At 47.0% G+C, this 17,306-nt stretch overlaps 1 protein-coding gene across 2 annotated transcripts in view; it reads right to left on the bottom strand.

The window, feature by feature from the left end:
- ETS1 (ETS proto-oncogene 1, transcription factor) overlaps positions 1–17,306 on the bottom strand; it is a 120,677-nt gene that overhangs the window by 42,661 nt on the left and 60,710 nt on the right. The window lies entirely within an intron of this gene.

Raw genomic sequence — 17,306 nt, 5'->3', positions numbered from 1 at the left:
TGGCAAGGGCATGAGTCAACCCTTCACTGCACCCATCAAAGTCTTCAAAAATGCCTGCACACCAGCCAAATGCACCAAAAACCAATAGCACTGCCCTATAATGGGACATCTGGAGCTCACAGTGTCGGGTTCTAGATGCTCAACGACTCAAAAAATAAAGGCCTCACTCCGCTCAGTAAATCCAAACTCATGTTTCTAATGAGTCAGAAATCCTATTGCTTTAAGGGATTTAGGTAATAATTTCAGTGTCCCAGCTCAAGTTTCCTGAGCTGCTAAAGAGGTACTTAGGACCCAGAGAGAGGGCAGCAAAGGGATTATGGGTATTCTCCCTAAATCATTAAGTTCACCACTAAACTTATCATCTGTGGCTACGCCCAAGTTTGCCTAGACCAGGGGTGGGGAACCTTTTTTCTGCCAAGGGCCATTTGGATATTTATAACATCATTCACGGCCATAAAATTATCAATTTAAAAATTAGCTACGAAAAAAGCTCCTAGATTTCTTGAATTTCAAGTCCTGCCTGCGGTTGCTTTGGCAGGGTCAAGCCAAGTGATTTCCAGGGCCATATACAGCCCGTGGGAACGACGTTCCCCACCCCTGGTCTAGACCTACCTAATCTGTCATTTTGGTCCCTATATCTCTTCAGCTTTGGCCATTTTTATGGCCTTGAGCATTCGGTACACTCTACTTGTGATCCCACTGGTCTCTGCTCCTCCATGCTAGTCTCACCATGGCCATAGGATGCATGGCGTTTATCCAGGGTTAAAGCAGAAAGAGGAATTTACAGAATTTTCTATGAAACATTAACAACTCCTTGGAGGGATGGGCTCCTCCCTGGCTACTACAATCAAAGAAGAGTAGGTTCCCTGCGGAGAAGGGGAGGAGCCAAGCTCTGCCACAGGTGGGTCCCACACTCTCTCCAGAACACAGAATTCAAAGGGACTTGGACATCACCTCCTTCAAACCCTTTCTTTGACCAACAGAGAAGTGAAGCTCAAGGAGGTGACACCAACTTGCCCTTGGTCACATGGCTACTAATTCTAGATTTCTTGCTTCCCTGCCCCGTGTTTTTCTTTCCCCTACACCACCGCTGTTTACTTATGCATATCTTTGCTGCTATCAAGCCCTGGATCTTCACTCTGGACAAACACCGCTCTTCCCCAAGTTCATAAGAACCACAGAGGAACAGCCCATCCAAAGACCTAACAAACACAACAGGACTTTCCTGCCCTGTGATGCTGTTTCCACTCCAGGTTACCAGTTCTCAGTAACGACGGTCAGGCTCTACTGGAGGAGTTACTTCTGGGCAGAGATCCCAGTGGAATGCCAGGGATGGTAAAGCAAGCAATCTTCAGCCATGACACTGCTCTGTGCAACAGCTCTAAAACGTGAGGTGCTCTCCTTCCCATCCAGAAAGAGCGAAGGCGGCAGTAAATTTCAGAGGTCTGTTGACCTTTGTCTAAAAAGCACTGAGAGGAGAACAGATCGCCAGCATGTCATTCAAATTTCTATAACTGCCATTCCAGTCCTACCTGTACTACCGGTAGGGTAACGAAGGGACAGGGACAGGGCCAAGGGGATACAACAAACCCCACCAAAGCCAGAACATAAAATCAGTGGCATTGGCCTGTAAGTTGAACCCAAAACATCTGATTAATGAGGTCACATGCGCAACTCGAAAAGGCCATGTCCTGAAGCAATACAAGCAGCTTCGGGTCTAAATGCATTTAGAGTTCAGGGAGCTAAGGATTCGAGGGAAAGATACACTTAGCTCTGATCTCTTTTAGCCTCTGCACATTTTTTTTCCTCTCCTTTCAGAATGGGCTTCTCCTAATGGCCCCTAACACCTAGATGTGGGTATTCTCACAATCCCACCGTGGCCCAGGGTCTCACCCACATTGGCCCAGAGCAGATGGCATCAGATGCCTCTCCCAGTGGCAAACCCAAGAGGCTGCAAAGTCACCAGACAGACCCAATGTCCAGATCGACGGGCATGATAGGCCAGCGGGTGGAAGGCAGAGACAAAGCAATCAATGGGGAGAAGCAGAAGCCACTTTCCATCTGCCTGCCTGCGTCAGGTGGGAGAGGGAGAGCTGGGCTGCGCAGCCCTCCTCCGCCCTAATAAATGGCTCTGCCTCGTCAGGAAGCCATTAGGAAATTGCAGCCACAAGCTCCGGACTGAAGAGCGTGCCTGCAGCTGGTGAGAGCGCGCCTCATCTCCACCCAGACTTATCCTAGCCCACTATGCAGTGGCACCTGACCAAGCGAGCCACCAGGACAAAGCTGAGCGGACCAGAGGGGGAGAGGGAAGGAAATGGTCCACGGAGACTGGGGAGGTGCAGGGAGCGCCTCTGGGCATGCACTGGGGGGCGCAGGGAGCTCCCCTGGGCATGCACTGGGAGGTGCAGGGAGCTCCCCCTGGTATGCACTAGGGGCATCAGGTCGAAGGCTGGGGGCTCTGTCAGGAAACAGGGGTCCACTTCCTCACGTGCCCTGCCCCACAGCCTCACCTACCGGCACTCCTTTATTCAAAATGAGCTCCTAACCGCTGGGGGGTATGGGGTTTCTTTTGAGCGATGGAAATGTACTGGAATTAGACATCGGTGATGCCTGCACAACTCTGAGAATATACTAAAAAACACTGAATTATACACTTTAAAATGGCGAATTCTGTGTTATGTGAACCATCTGCTACGGGCCGAGCCATGGGAGTAGGTTGGTGCCTGGGAGAGAGGGAGCCTGCCCTTGGAGTTTCCTTCCAGTGAGGGGACTGAGGCCCAGATGAGCAGACAATAGCCACACACTTGCACCTGGGCTGAGCGCCACGCTGATGACAAGACAGAGGCTCCGACACGGAGACAAGTGGTCATATGGGTGGGTTCCCAGGGAAAGGGGTAGGAAAGAGCCTGCCGGTGTCCTCAGTGTAGACGGTGAGGGAGAAGAGGGTGAGGGCGTCAAGGAGAACTCCAGCGACAGATGGGTGGCACCCATCTGTGAGAGGGAACACTGGGAGAGATGCGACCTCTGCCTGCCACATGGACACCCTGAGAGATGGCAGCCAGGCTCACTCGGGGAGATTGTGGGAGAGGCTGGTCCATTTGCACAGGCAGGCATCTGGTGTCTACAACTTCTGGGACCACAGATGTGGGGGTCGGGGGCACAGATTCCAGGATACCTCAAACTCCCCTCACCCGCAGATGTCCCCAGAGAGGCTGCCCAAGCACTCACAGTGCCACTGTGTTTTTATAGTTCTATGTTTAAGGCCTTCAGGGCAAAGAAGTCGCCCTGAGACCTGGCTCTCTCTGGAGGCTTCTCTCCCAGCCCCGGGGAGAGACAAAGCAAGGACAGACAGAACAGGGCTCCTGGCAAACATGCCCTCGGCCAGGCTCTCCGGACATGAACCAGCAAAGGTGCAGTCACCATAGTGTGACCAAAGGGATCTTTTGGAAAATTCTTTTCCGAGAGGGGTTATGAGTTTTCTCCCCTGGAATGCCCCGGACCAGCTCCAATTGGCTCCCTGGCCCTGACTCAGATGGAGCGGGCTCCACCCTCACATGGGGAAATAAACTGACCCAAGGAACTAGGGAGGGAGGGCTGGAGAAAGCAGGAAAGAGGGGGCGGGGGCCGGTGGAGACGGGAACGGGAGAGGGCCGCTGCTGACTCTGGTTCGGGGAACAGACGGATGAAATGCCCAGGCCATTCCCGAGACCGGCAGCATGGCAGAGCTCAAGAAACGCTGCTCTGAGCCTCGCTTACACGCCACTCCAGTTGGGATACAGCCCTGCCTTGGCAGCCAGCTCATGGCTGCTTTACAATGTACTGAATTAGTCACCGGATTAGCGAGCACATTTACACACATTGGCACACAGCTGTTTAAAGACACAGGATCCCCTTTTCTAGGTGCCAGGTTCTGGCTGTAAAGCAACCACTGCAATTGGCAACTGGCACCCTCCAGAGGTTCCTGGAGACGTCTTCAGCGGCAGCACGTTAGGGAAAGTCTGCTAGAACTGGGAAGGTCTAACGGGACAGGGCATGGAAGGCAGCCTGGCTGGGGAAGTGACAATAGGGGGGACACCAGTTCCACTCCTGGCCTGCTGGATTAATGGGTAGAAGAGTTTTCCTCCCAAACCTCAGATGCCCAAGTCACTCCCAGAAAAGAAAGGATTCCAGGGCAAAGAGGAGAGCAGCTCAGCGACCGTATCCTGATAAGGACAATTCCAGGAGAAGGCCCTGTTCGCAGAGCGGGGGGTGCTTCAGAGCTGGGGGGAGACCTAAGCGCTAACTCGGGTTTGGTAAGTGTGCGTGAGAGACAGAAATTGTTACACTGGCCACAGGGCCTGCCTGCTCTGGGCCACTTGGTTATGGGGGCGTCAAGTGGAAAATTTTCTGTAACCAGGTTAACAGTAACCACAGTTTTAACAACCACTGAAGTAACAACAGCCCTGTCAGCAATGAACATTTGTACAAAATACGGTGCCCACAAGATAACGATAAAACGCCGTACCCTGTGGCGGCGAAAAAGTGTTTTACAGGAATTGTCTCAAATCCTTACGAGCCCTGCAAGCTCTTTATTACTATTTCCATTGTAAGGATTGGAAAAGGAAGGCTTAGGGAAGTTAAATGCTTCACCTAAGGGCAAATCAGCAAGCAGAGACCCAGAATTCAAACCAACCCAGGGCTGTAGCACCCCCAGACCTGTTTCTCCAGGACACCAAGGTGCCTGCAGTGAGGGACGTCTTGTAACAAAAATCATGAATGAGAGTTTTTGTGATTCAGGGACAAAGATTACTTTCTAAAGAGCGAGCCAGATGTAAATCCCTTCCCTTTGACTTAGAGGTCTCCTCTTGTCTATATTTTAAGATTATGGTAAGAAACGTGTGGCACAAACAAATGCACCATACAAATATAAGACCAAGTACCAATGACTAAAACAGGTGCATTGCATCTGGGCTCCATCAGCACAGGATTTTGAGAAGATCGCCAAATAGAATAGTGGCTGGTTTGTACGGGAGGAGCCTCGCATGTATCTTGCACCAGTGTTTAGAAGTTCAAATGTTTAATTCCTCGGAATTGGTTTGCCCATAAAAACACTGAAAATATTCTCTTCTTACATAGCCAGGCAGTTGGGGACAGGACTCATCTCCGCTCCGCACTGGCCGTCTGCACCGTGTCTGTGAGCAGCACAGCTGATCAGACGCTGTGCATCGAGGGCCAGCTGCCAGGGCCCAATTTCACTGCACAAACGAAGTCGCTGCTTTGTTCATCCAGAGCCAAACATCCTCTGAGACAATGCTACCAGCTTGGAATTTCAAATTTCTCCCATCAGCCCATCCATCACAGAACAGTGTGGGTTAGGGCATGGAAAAGCCAGGGAGCTCCTTTAAAAGAGGGTTTCAGAAGTCCAGAAATAAATAAATAATAAATAATAAATAAGTAAATATAAATAAAAAGGAAGTAAATAAATAAATACTTTTTAAAAAATCTCCAATCGATTCAGAGGTTAACTCCAGGTCCACTATGTAGATACTGACTCATTCCGTGTGTGTTTACTTTTCTACAAACATTCCTGTTGCATCAAGTAGCCTCAAGGCCTAGACTTGTGCCTCTGAATATCCCCTCCCTGGAGAATTCTCAAGCCTGGCTGAAGCTCTTACTTCATTCCTCAGTTTCCCAATCTGGAAAATGGGGGCCAAAGCCTCCATTCTGTGCACACAAGTTTAGTAAACTTGGCCACTTTTCATCTGTCCACTCTGAACTTGAAAATGCGGAGTAGAAATGATGTGAATTATTATTATTTTTTTAGCTTTCTCTCTATTACACACCCCAGTGGTCAATTATTTATAGATATCCTGAATGTTTCCTCCTTACCCTGACATCAAGAGCAGCCTAAAAAGCACACCACACACAAGAATGTTCCAAGAATCAAAGCCTCTGATGAGAATATTAGCAAATTTTCCCTCCAGAAAGATCCGAAGTTTGTAGGACTTTGCCATTAGAAAGATCTAAATTCAAATGTGTGGCCTGAAAGCTCTCTGCCTTGGGAAAATTGTTGAAGGTTGTTTAAAAAATCACAGGTTGTTTAAAAATGCACTTGTTTGTGTAGAGCACCCTGCTTAGTGCCTGGCACACAGTAGGGACTCTATAAATACGCATCTCTCACTCCTCCCAACCATACAGAAACCAAAAACACGCACCCAGCAGTTTTGAAGAACATCTGGTTTCCATTAGGAGGCAAGAAAGGTGTAAGATGGAAGTCTTGCTCCTCTGTGAAATCAAGGATGCATTTCCTGTCCACACACACACACACACACACACACACACACACACGACGCGCCCTTAGAGAGGCCGTGTATATTCAGAATCACCCCTCTGCAGCGTAGCTCTCGATAATCTAATCATTCTCCTGGCCTCGCCGATGACTCGGAGATGTGGCTGTAATCCGGCAGCTCAGAGTAAAAGCAGACTCGGGAATCCTGATTCTCACCGGGGCAATGAAAGGTCGAAGGGCGACCACCTACAGGTGGACCTGCCCCTTCGTCAGTCCAGAAACTGTTCAAACTATTCACAAGGGGTGCATGAGCCAGAGGCCTAGATACCATTTGAGGAGACACGCTAAGATGTGCTCCACAAGCCTAAATTTTCCTGGCATCAAAGTTAGTGTCCAGATTCAGACATGCCAAACTTCGAACTTTTATCTCCATGTTTGCTGTAGTCTGGTGTACCAGTCCCACCGCATCTTCCCCAACAACCCAGAGGTCCCCTGAGGGCGCTGCTGGCTCCTTGGAATTACACTCACTCCCAAGGAACAGTAACAGGCCAACAGGGTCCCTCTCAATGTAACAACCTGTGGCTTGGCCTTGGGCTGCTCTGGTTTCCAGAATGAACAAAACAAGGAGGGAAAGGACTTCACTAAGAAGCAGCACATTGTATTAGGGGGATAATCTCATATAACTTTACTAAACTCTGTATCTATACCTGGCACCATAGCAAATGCCCTACTCCAAACAGAAACTAACAAGACGGAAAACTCAGGCACCTAAGATGTCATTAATTCTCATATGTTTCCTTGGCACAATTCTTTCCCAGAACACGCAGTATGAGATCCAAAGGGTTTTGATGTTTGTTTGTTTGTTTGTTTTTTCCTGAAGTGTCCCTCCAGTTCCATGAAGTTCCTATCAGTCATTAAAATGAATCTCGTTTGCTAAAAAGGATAAACTGAGACACAGAACACCAAAGCCATGTGCCATATATTTCAACATAAGAAAACAGAAGTGGGGCAGAAATTCTTTTCAAAACTCTCTAGCTTTAAAAAAAAAAAAATGTATTTCTCAAAGTCCGAGGGCAACCTATGCCAGAGGGAAATTGCATATATGTCTAGCAGCCTGTGAAGTAACTCATGTTTTTTCACTTTTAAGAAGGAACTAACTTTCCGTCTTACTTAGAGGTTGGTCAGGGCCTTGGCATCATGGAGAACTCAGCAAATTTACCTGATCCTATGTCAGAATGATCTGAGCAGCCCCACTTAGAACTCACAGTGTGTGGGACTGACTATATATAAAATAAGTAGGGGAGATCAATCTCTAGCAAAAGAGAAAAGGGAGCCTGGTTGACAGTTTTTGTCTCAAGCTAATGTATATTATTATTATTAAAGTAAATGCACCAATCAAGGTGTACTCAAGTCAAAGAAATATTTAAAATGTGGGTGGCTGCATGGACATGTCAGGGGCCTTAGAAAAATCTAGCTTTGTGTTCCAGCTCTGCCACTTACCATGTAACCTCGGAAAAGAAACAGCATCGCTGCTCTGCAGGTCCCTGTTTGTAAACTGTTGACAACTTCAAGGACGACCATGGGGCTCGAACATGGCACAGTCACATGTCAAGCTATATAATGCTGCCAGATTACAGCCAAGCATTAAGTGAACTGGTAAACAGCACCCATAGACCTCAGGATTTGCTAAAATTCAACAAGCATCCAATTCTGTGACACTGGGCAAGGTATTTAACCTCTCAGTTTCTTCATCTGTGAACTGGGAATAATACTGAGCTATTAAGGATTAGGGTAAAATAATAAGGTTCTTGGCAAATTAATAAGTTAACACATTAATAAGCTAGCACCCAGTAACTCATAGAAAAGAAACAAAACATAACAAAAAGGTAAAGATGAGCGGATATGAGACGAGCTTACATAAGTACCGGTAGATAAACTCTACCCTATTATCAAGGGCAGTTTTTCGTGTTTTCCCCAAGAACTGGTATGTTGATCTTAGGTCCCTGCTTCTGAGAGAAAAGAGTAACTGTGATGGGCCTTTCTCAAAATGTAGAAATAACATCAAGAAAATGATTTTCAGATACCGACTGTGTGCAAGCGATGATGCCCTCCCGCTGAGGCAAGAGCAGCCTTTGAAGAGCTTCCCGCCCCCCAACACACACCTGTAGCTTCCCGGACAGATGGACAATGGACAGACGGCTAGGGAAACCAAGGCAGGGGGTATCCTGTCTGCCCTGACTCTGTGGGCAGCTGGTCCTGCTGCAGGGTCACCAGCTGCTGTGCAGACACCATTCCCTGAGCAGCCAGAAACAAGAGGGCCTGGGCCTGTCCCTCTGTAGAGACAAGAGGCGGGGGACCTGGACTCCGTGGGCATGGCAGGAAGAGCCACCGAGGTGGCTCTGGGCAGATGCATTCCTGCTGCAGCGCGCCGAGAGCGGGGCTCGGATGAAGTGAGCTCACTGCTCAGACCACACGCTCGGCCTGAGGATGCAGCTGGCCTGGCGGCCTCACCTCCCGGACCCCGCCTCCCCCTCCTTCCTCCAGATCAGAGCCCGCCTGGAGCTGCTTTCAGGCTCATGGAAAGAAGCAGCTGTTTCGGGCGAGACCAGGAGGAAGGTCTGACTCCTGGTCCAGTGTCGCCTGAGACAATGTGCCGGCTTACGTCACTGTGAGCAAGGCCAGTGACAATTCCTGACGCCTCTTTCGGTGAAAGGTAACCTTCGCAGATACACTCGAAATTCCCCCAGCGATTGAACTGTGACTCACAGAATCCGGGGATTAACAGAACTGGGGGGACAAGGTAGGTCATTTTGCCTACCACCTGAATGGCAGCCCGTGCTCTCCGGAGGCCTTCGTTAGTTTAAATGGTAAGAGTCAGAAAATGTCAGTGTTAGGAGAAACTTCTAGGCCATCTTCTTCAGTTAATTTCTTTGACTGATGAAAAACATGAGGTCCAAGGTCACAGAGATAAACAGTTGCAAAGCCAGGGCTAAAATCAAGGCCTCCAGACAGTGACAGGCTCCCCAGGGTGGTCATGGTATTTATTCTGTACCCAGGACTTATTCCTACTGTACTGACAGGTCTCCCCTTATCATTCATGAATGCTCATTCCACTCCATGCATTTAACTGCTATCCAATGATAGAAGACAATCTATGCATAACATATAGAATTAACTTAAATCTTAGGCAAAGAATATCAAGTAGACAGGGAAAATGTTTAAGTGTATAAATACTAGAAGTATAAAAGTCATCGCATGGGAATTCTGCTGAAAATTTCCTGTGATGGGTTTTCTGAAGGGTCTTTTAAAGTCAGACTCAACAACACGCTCTGATTTTAAATATAAATGATAACTAAGGAATTATCCTAGCATAAAACTGTACCTGCACAAAAGTCTCACTGAGAGCAGGGGTTCCCAAATACTTCAAAAAACATATACCTACACTTCCCAGGTGTACCAATTCCCTGGCCTGACCTAGATTCTTTATTTTCCATTTGTACCTTGAAACTATGTACTATTCCACAGTCATCTCTGAGGTTTAACGCTTAGCCTGATAAACTGATATAGAGGTTTTAACAACTAACAGTTTGAGTGGGAGGTAAAGTAATGCTACCAAGAAAAAAAAAAAAGAAAAAAACCAACCACCTGTCTCATAAGCCTCTTCAATAACACTGCTCTGTCCTTAAAAATCTCCATCTTTCAAAGGCAAAATTCATCCTGAGATTCCGAGTGCTCTTGCCTAGGTCCTGGCCTCACACTTCCTTCTCGCCTTCCTTCCTAGAGTGGGGGTACTTTGCTTCATATTTATGTAAGTCTTTCCTTCAACCCAAACTTTCAGCAACCTTCCCACCTCGTTTTCTACCCTTAAAATCCTCCTATCCCTGTTCTTACCCCTCCCTCAAATGCCCCTGAAATACCTTTGCCCCTGAATCTGACCCATGAAATTATTCTGGCCCAGAACTGTTGGAAGAAAGGGCCCAACTGGCATGGAAAATACAAATCATCACTGATGCCCACACATTTCCATAAATTCAAATGATGGTCCTCCTGCACCCCTAGCCATGGAAGCACCTGGAACACAGGGACCACTTATCTCTGAGTCTTCCTGATCAGCCACACACCAAGGAGGGATTAAAAGTACTCAGCAATGGCCCAGCCGGGCGTGTCTCAGCAGCTGAGCATCGACCTAGGATCCAGGAGATCGCCGTTCGGTTCCCGGTCAGGGCACAGGCCCGGGTTGCAGGTTTGATCCCCAGTTGGGAGCTGCAGGAGGCAGCCCATCAATGACTCTCTCATCATTGATGTTTCTCTCTCCCTCTCCCTTCTCTGAAATCAATAAAGATATTTTTTTTTAAAAAAAGTACTTAGCAATGATTACACTGACCAAGAGTGGGAACAATAGACCCAAGATGAGCCACCTGGCCAACTGAGGCTGGAAGCCCTACCCAACTGCAATGTTCGGCCCATATTAGGATTTTCCCAAAAGTCTACGGAATATCACATTCTTGCATTCCTTTCTTCTGTTATTCCCTTTTGTTTCTGCATTACTTTCGTTATCCTTCCTCTTTTCCTTCCTCCTTGAGCCAAGAGGGATGCTGCAACTGAACCCACCATTCCCTTCCTCCCTTCCTAAAGAATTGAGGTCTTGCTCTTTACTTTCTAGTTTTACCCACTTTAATGGTACAAAGACTCTTTTTTTCCTCTTTTGACCCATTTGATCCCAACAGAAGAACTTCTCATCTTGGAGAAGCATTAAAACAAAACAAGGACTTTAACTGTCTGCACTTGTTTAATGATGACATTTCCCCTCCCTACTCAAAAATTCATTCTTTCTTTCACCCTCCCCCCACCACCTCTTTCTCTGTCTCCTCTCCCACCCCCAGAAAGCTTACAGTTCCTCTGCGGAACCCTGCATAGCAAAAGTTAACAGCTTAGCATCGCGACCCCAAAGTTACCAAAAGGTTTCAGATGTTTGAAGTGAACTTGTTTGAGGTTGATTTTTAGTTGTTTCTCAGGCGCTGAGAAATATTATATTATGTGTCAAAAACATTTAAAAATATAACCCATGGTTGGAGGAAACCACACTGCACTTGAATCGCTTCAAACACTTCATCTGGTTCTCTCAGCTTACTTTGGATGGTCTAAACCCTAAGATGAGCAACTAAGAGTAGATAATAAAAAGAATTTTAGCATTCAACTTCAGTGTCTAAGTAGCTGAATCTTGTTTGCTGGGACAATTCCAGCTTATGTCTATGTTCTGGTGAAATCAGGAACAGCACCCATTACACTCTCAAAAGTGTCCTGGTTTAGATAATAAATTATATGATCTCCCAATTTATACACCATCAAGATCTGGAATCCAAATCTGGAATCCAATAGCCTATAAGCCTTCCACTGCTACTTTGGGTCTTAAAGCATGACCTGGGTCAACAGTTTACGATTTTCAGAGAAAGAATGAAATGCTGCAGAAAAGAACAACTGAAAGAAGCTGGTGGGAGCAGAAGCAGCCACATCTCAAGGGTCCAGTGACAAGCTGCACCCAACCAACAGAAACTGGAAAGCACCTGGGAAATATAATGTAGTTGGCCAAATAATCAATAAATGTTTATGGCTTAAACAGCAATATTTGGAGTGTGTCTGTAAGCATGGCTCCCTCCCAATGATATTGGATCTCCTGCAACTTACACCACAGACCAATTTCTTTCTGCATCTGCGCGGAGACTATAAACTGCAGAATTAAATTAAAAAGGTAACACAGATAGACACAGGGCTTCAGAAAAGGAGCCAAGGAGGAAGAGCCTGTTTATGCAATTTAAAAAACATCTACTGACAGCATGAAAAAAAGATATCTTTAACCTAGCTGAAAAAAGAACACATGACAAGTAAAGGTGATAGATTTGGGGTTTGTCTTGACATTCCTCGCCCTGAGTTAAGAAGAGCTTAACAGCTATAAGCAAAGAAGAGACTTAGAATGTTGTGAGCATAGAGACAAATCCCATCCGAGATTCTGTCTAAGTGGAGAAAGGGGCCAACATTTCATTCTGGAGCAGCCAGATAAAAACATGGTGACTATGTTGTTAACAGACAAATTCCTCCGCGATGACTGTGTGGGCCCGAGGATGCTAATTATTTGGAGAAAATGCTCCCCACCAGGCAGTGATAAAGGAGCCAATACCTTGCCAGGCGTCTGTCTGCTTTTCTGTTAGCCATGGGCTGCGGAGGGCAGGCAGGTCTGCAGGTGGAACCCTCTGGCTCACTTTCCCTTGTGTGCCAGGCTAACTACAAGCAGTGTGCCCTGGCCTGTGAAATGGGCTTGAAAACACTAAAATTTTAGCCCCCCACCCAAAAAACCCACTTGCTGTGCAGACAGCAAAGGTAGGTACCTCTGGCCTCTTTGCCAGCCGGGAAATTCAACTATAATCATATAAAAAAGATGAACTCATTGCGGGTCTGTGTCTCTCGTCACCCAGGTTGTAAGTGAGATACGCAGAGCAGTGTCCATGACGAAAGAGGTAAAACCAGCAGAATCAGGCGGCTCGGGAAGGACGTGACCTTGGAAATGGACATAATCACCTCCCCACCTGTGAGAGAGTAAATACACTGGAATACACTGGAAAAACAAGAGCCCTGGTTTTCTGCTTGGTGACTGGAGGCTAACACTGCTGGAGCCTTCCGGCATCTCCCTAAAGCAGTACAGCTGACACCAGGTCTGGAAATGGTGCCTTCACAGGCCCTTTCCCCAGGCTCGGAAGAGTCTTGCAGGGTGGCTGGGATCCCTGCACCTCTTCAACCCCCAAAGCACCGGCTCTCACTGCTTTCTCATACCCCCCTATTCGAATTTCCAGAGTTTCTATGAATTACAAGGGGCTTTTATTTTAGGCATCAAATGCCTGCAACAGCTCGTCAGTTTGTGATTTTCTAACAGTGTGGCCTTGAGCGAATGATGCCTCTCTCTGAATATCATTTTCCTCATCTGAAAAGTAGATGAAATCAGACCTCCCCCACCCCAGTGTTAGTGTGGAATGTCATAGTGCAAGTTTATGGGAAAGTGCCAAGTACATAACCCAGGCTCCATACTGTTTCAGGAAGGCCCCTATAGCTGGTGAATGCAAGAATCTCCCTTCAACGCAAACTCATGGGCCACACCACAGCCACGGCCATTCCTTCTGCAAACCAGGGCGGCTCCGAGTGGGGTCCCTCTGCAGCCTGTAGAGCCACCTGTGCTCTGGGAAATGGGGAGCTTCGCTTTCTTGAAAAGTCCTGACCAGCTCTGGGTTTGCAGAAATTCTGATGGAGCCCAGAGCAAGCTGGGCTCTGGGAGGCTGATCACGGCTGGTTTGTCTCCTAGAGGGAGGTGATCTCCTACAGGGTGGTCTGGTCTCTTTAAGAAAGAAAAAAAATGTTGCACAGGCCAAAAAAACACACACACAAAAAGCAAAACAGCAATACAAACCAACCAAAAATGCCAGGAATGCAAGCTCTGCCAACCAAATAAATAAATAAAATGTGAGATACTTTATAATAACTGGACATGATGCATTTCTCAAGACTGCATAATTGAAATACTCTACTTTTCCATCAACCCCGCAAAATGTCCCCATGGCTTCTAGTCTCAGTGGCCATTACGCTTTGAGGGAGCATCGACAAGGCCCATCACCCAAAGTCACTAACCGACCCTTGAGGCTTTAGCTCCGACGGTCGAGACCCTGAAATATTCTGATGCTCTGAAGTGCCCCATCTCAGTGTTTGCTCTCTGGAGCACAGAACGGAGCTTCATTGGCATAAGATCTCTGTTAAGCAGGTGAAAACATTCTCTTTAACTGCGCCTTCCTACAAGTTAAGAGGGGCACACAACGGTGGTAGCTCCTACTAAACATCTCGGGGGCCCCTGAAGATTCTACACCGATCAGGCTCACTTTTTTGTTGGCTCGTTTTCTAGTTAACTGCTAAATAGACTTTACTATGAGTCAGGCACTGTTTTAAGATTTTGGACACATTAATAGATTTCATTCTGATATCAACCTATGAGGTAAAACAATATCACATTCATTTTATAGATGCAGGAGCTGGAGCACAGAGAGATACAGCTAGTAAAGTCATACAGCTAGTAAGTGGCAGAGCTGGGATTCAGACTCAGACAGGTTGGCTCTAGAGTCCCAGCTCTGAACCGCTGGGCTCTTTAGTCCTTAGTGGGGTGCGGTCCATGGGGGTCTGGAAGCACAGTGAACAAGCGATCCCTGCAGCCTGGGCAGCTCTGCCCTCCCTTCCTGTCCACACTGATGAAGATGCAAAGACTGATGAAAGAGACGGGGAGAGAGACGAAGCTCCTTCCTATCTCTAAGGACAAGACAGGTCCCCAAGGGATGGACATCCTCTGCTGGGGCTGGAGGGGCCGGGCCTATGATTCTTGTCAAACAGCACACGTCCAGAATTGGAGCCCCCGCTCTTCTCTGGGCATTATACTCGCCTCGCCACGAGGGTGGAGTGGAAGGAGAGAAGAAATTAAGCGACTTGGGAATGTATTTGCTTTGGCACCCAGCCTCCAGCCCTTCACAGCAAGGTCCACACCAGGAGAGAGCTCCATGGACACTCAATAGCTCTGTTTGTTTTAGCCCATTTAAGATCCCAGAGCCCTGTAATGGCACATGGCAATCGACATGGTATATCTCACCACTTAGGGAGAAAATCCAACTCCAATGTCATTTCCAAGTACGGACATGTTAATTTGGTATTGAAAGCTGTGAAAAATCCTGTGAGGTCTCAGTCTAGAAGAAAGGTTCCTGACCAAGTCCTATTCACAAAGACAGGCAAATAATCCAGGACTCCCCGCCTCCCTACTCCCTGTCTCTCGCTCCCACATAATGGGAGTAGGGGACAGGGTAGGGGGACCTGGTTTAATTATTTAAAACCAGATAAGATCGCAAATGAGTTGTCTCCACACGTAAGAAACTAAACCACCCAAAGAATCGTTCTGACAAATATTTAAGTCACAGCTATGGACACAAAGCCACGCTGCGAGAAGTTAAACTTTAAACACATGTCCTGTATGGTCTGATGGGCAAAGCAAATCCCCACTTAGCCAGTGTCTTCTCCTCCCACAACAAAGCGGGAGGCCTGGCCAATGTTTTTCCTATCCCTGCACCTGCAAGCTGAAGTCGCAACTGAAGTTTCTTTGCTGAGCTTTTCAAAGGTAACGTGCAGTATCACTCAAGGCAACATACACTGAGAAGTTAGAAACAGGGACTCATTTCACTCCAGCCGCTGGCTCACTAGATACGCTCAGATAAGTGACTTACCTTCTCTGTGCCTTTATTTCCCTCTTTCCTCTCGAGGGAAGGGTATAATATTCACATATGTTTCTAAACACCCAGAACTAAATAAGTTAAAACTTGGTTATTATATTCTATATATGTATTTTCAAGTTTCTGCCTTTATTTTCCCCAAGAAAACAAATTGTTTCACTACAATGAATGGCAGAAAACTGCCCAATTCCTTCCACCAGCTGAAATTTTATAGCATTGAAGGCTGCCTCCAAAACCTGATCAGTCGTTTGTGGACCATTTTTGAAAAAAAAGAGGCATATAGAGGTGCTTATTATAATGGGTGTGACTGTAGCATTCATTAGGCCTTATTCTACCCACTTTACAGATGGAAAAACTAAGAGAAGTTACATACTCAGGGTTTACTTTTATCCATAACCAAGGTAACAGCATGATATACTTATGATCTCCAAAATTTACCATTTAATTACCTTAAAAATTGCTTCAGCTGTTTACTATGATCTAAAACATGTGTTGCCAGGGAGTCTTTCATCCCCAACACACGGACTCCATTGTAGGTATGTGACCTGACATACCTACACAGTATTTCCCACAACACCCAATCTGTGGACACATCAACAAGCCGCTCTGAAGGAAAAAGACTATTAACTGAGTTTACATCTCTGCTGAGAACTACCCTTTCACTCCTTGTATATACGGTCCGAATCAGTTGTGACTAAAAGAACTTATTCTGCCTTCCTTGGACCCCCAAACGCAGCTGTCATCGCGACAGCAATTTGGAATTGCCCGGAGCATCTCTGTGGTTCTAGGTGATCTCAGCGTTGCTCTGACCATCCATCGGCATCCTCATGAGGACAAACAAGCGTAAGCCTTCTTTGTGCACTGGGGTGAATGTTAGGGGGTCTCAGAGGGGGGATAGGACATGCCATGTGTTCGTTAACATTTCCGAAGGACCTCCAAATGACAAAACATAGGCTCGGCTTATGTTGAAAGTTTAAGCAGAAAGAGTTAAAATAAGCGACTAAATTATGGCAGGAGCAATGAAGTGTAGCCACAGGGAGCAGCAGCAGCTAAACTTACTGATAAGCTGATACACAGCAACACGTTATAGCAGCTAATTATTTTCGAGAAGGCACCTCCAAAATCACTGATCTCAAAGCATAGCTGGCCGTTCCTTATCCTAAAAGAAATCATTGTTTCTTCTTAAAAGGCACTGATTCCAGGAAAAATGGAGTGTCAGGCTCCATAAAACTGCTTAGCACCAAAAACTGTGCCCAAGGCAAAATGAAATTTCTCTCCTTTCCTTTCCTTCTTAAAACCCTTCAGAGAGGAGATAACACCACCCACTAACCAAAGACCCAAAGTCACACTGGGTGTTGGCATGTTTTCCCTCTTCTAACACATCTTTGGTACCAAGGGGACAAATTTATGGCGGATTAGAAAAAAAAGATCTAGTGAGTGATCTGCGCGAAAAGAATCAGTATGTCTCCTGAAGTTAAGACGATCATTTCAGTTCTCCTCCCACCTCCCTGCCTGCCCTCAATCCAGAGACCCAGGGCTGGAAAGCAAAGCCACATGTGACAGGGGAGCTGGGAAGGCGAGACATTCGAAAATGCCCTGGAGGGCCATCCAGGGAAGACAGACACCTTGCCCGCTTACTGCCCAGGCCCTCCATCCAGGTCCATTTCTGGGGGATGCAGAGTCAGGGGTGATGTCCTCTGCCCGCGTCCATCCCCCAAAAGTTAAAAGATAAAGCC

This window comes from Miniopterus natalensis, chromosome 20, assembly GCF_054644295.1.
Source record: "Miniopterus natalensis isolate mMinNat1 chromosome 20, mMinNat1.hap1, whole genome shotgun sequence".
Lineage (NCBI taxonomy): Eukaryota > Metazoa > Chordata > Mammalia > Chiroptera > Miniopteridae > Miniopterus > Miniopterus natalensis.
The sequence above is the reverse complement of the archived record's forward strand: the minus strand, read 5'-3'. Positions and strand labels throughout refer to the sequence as shown.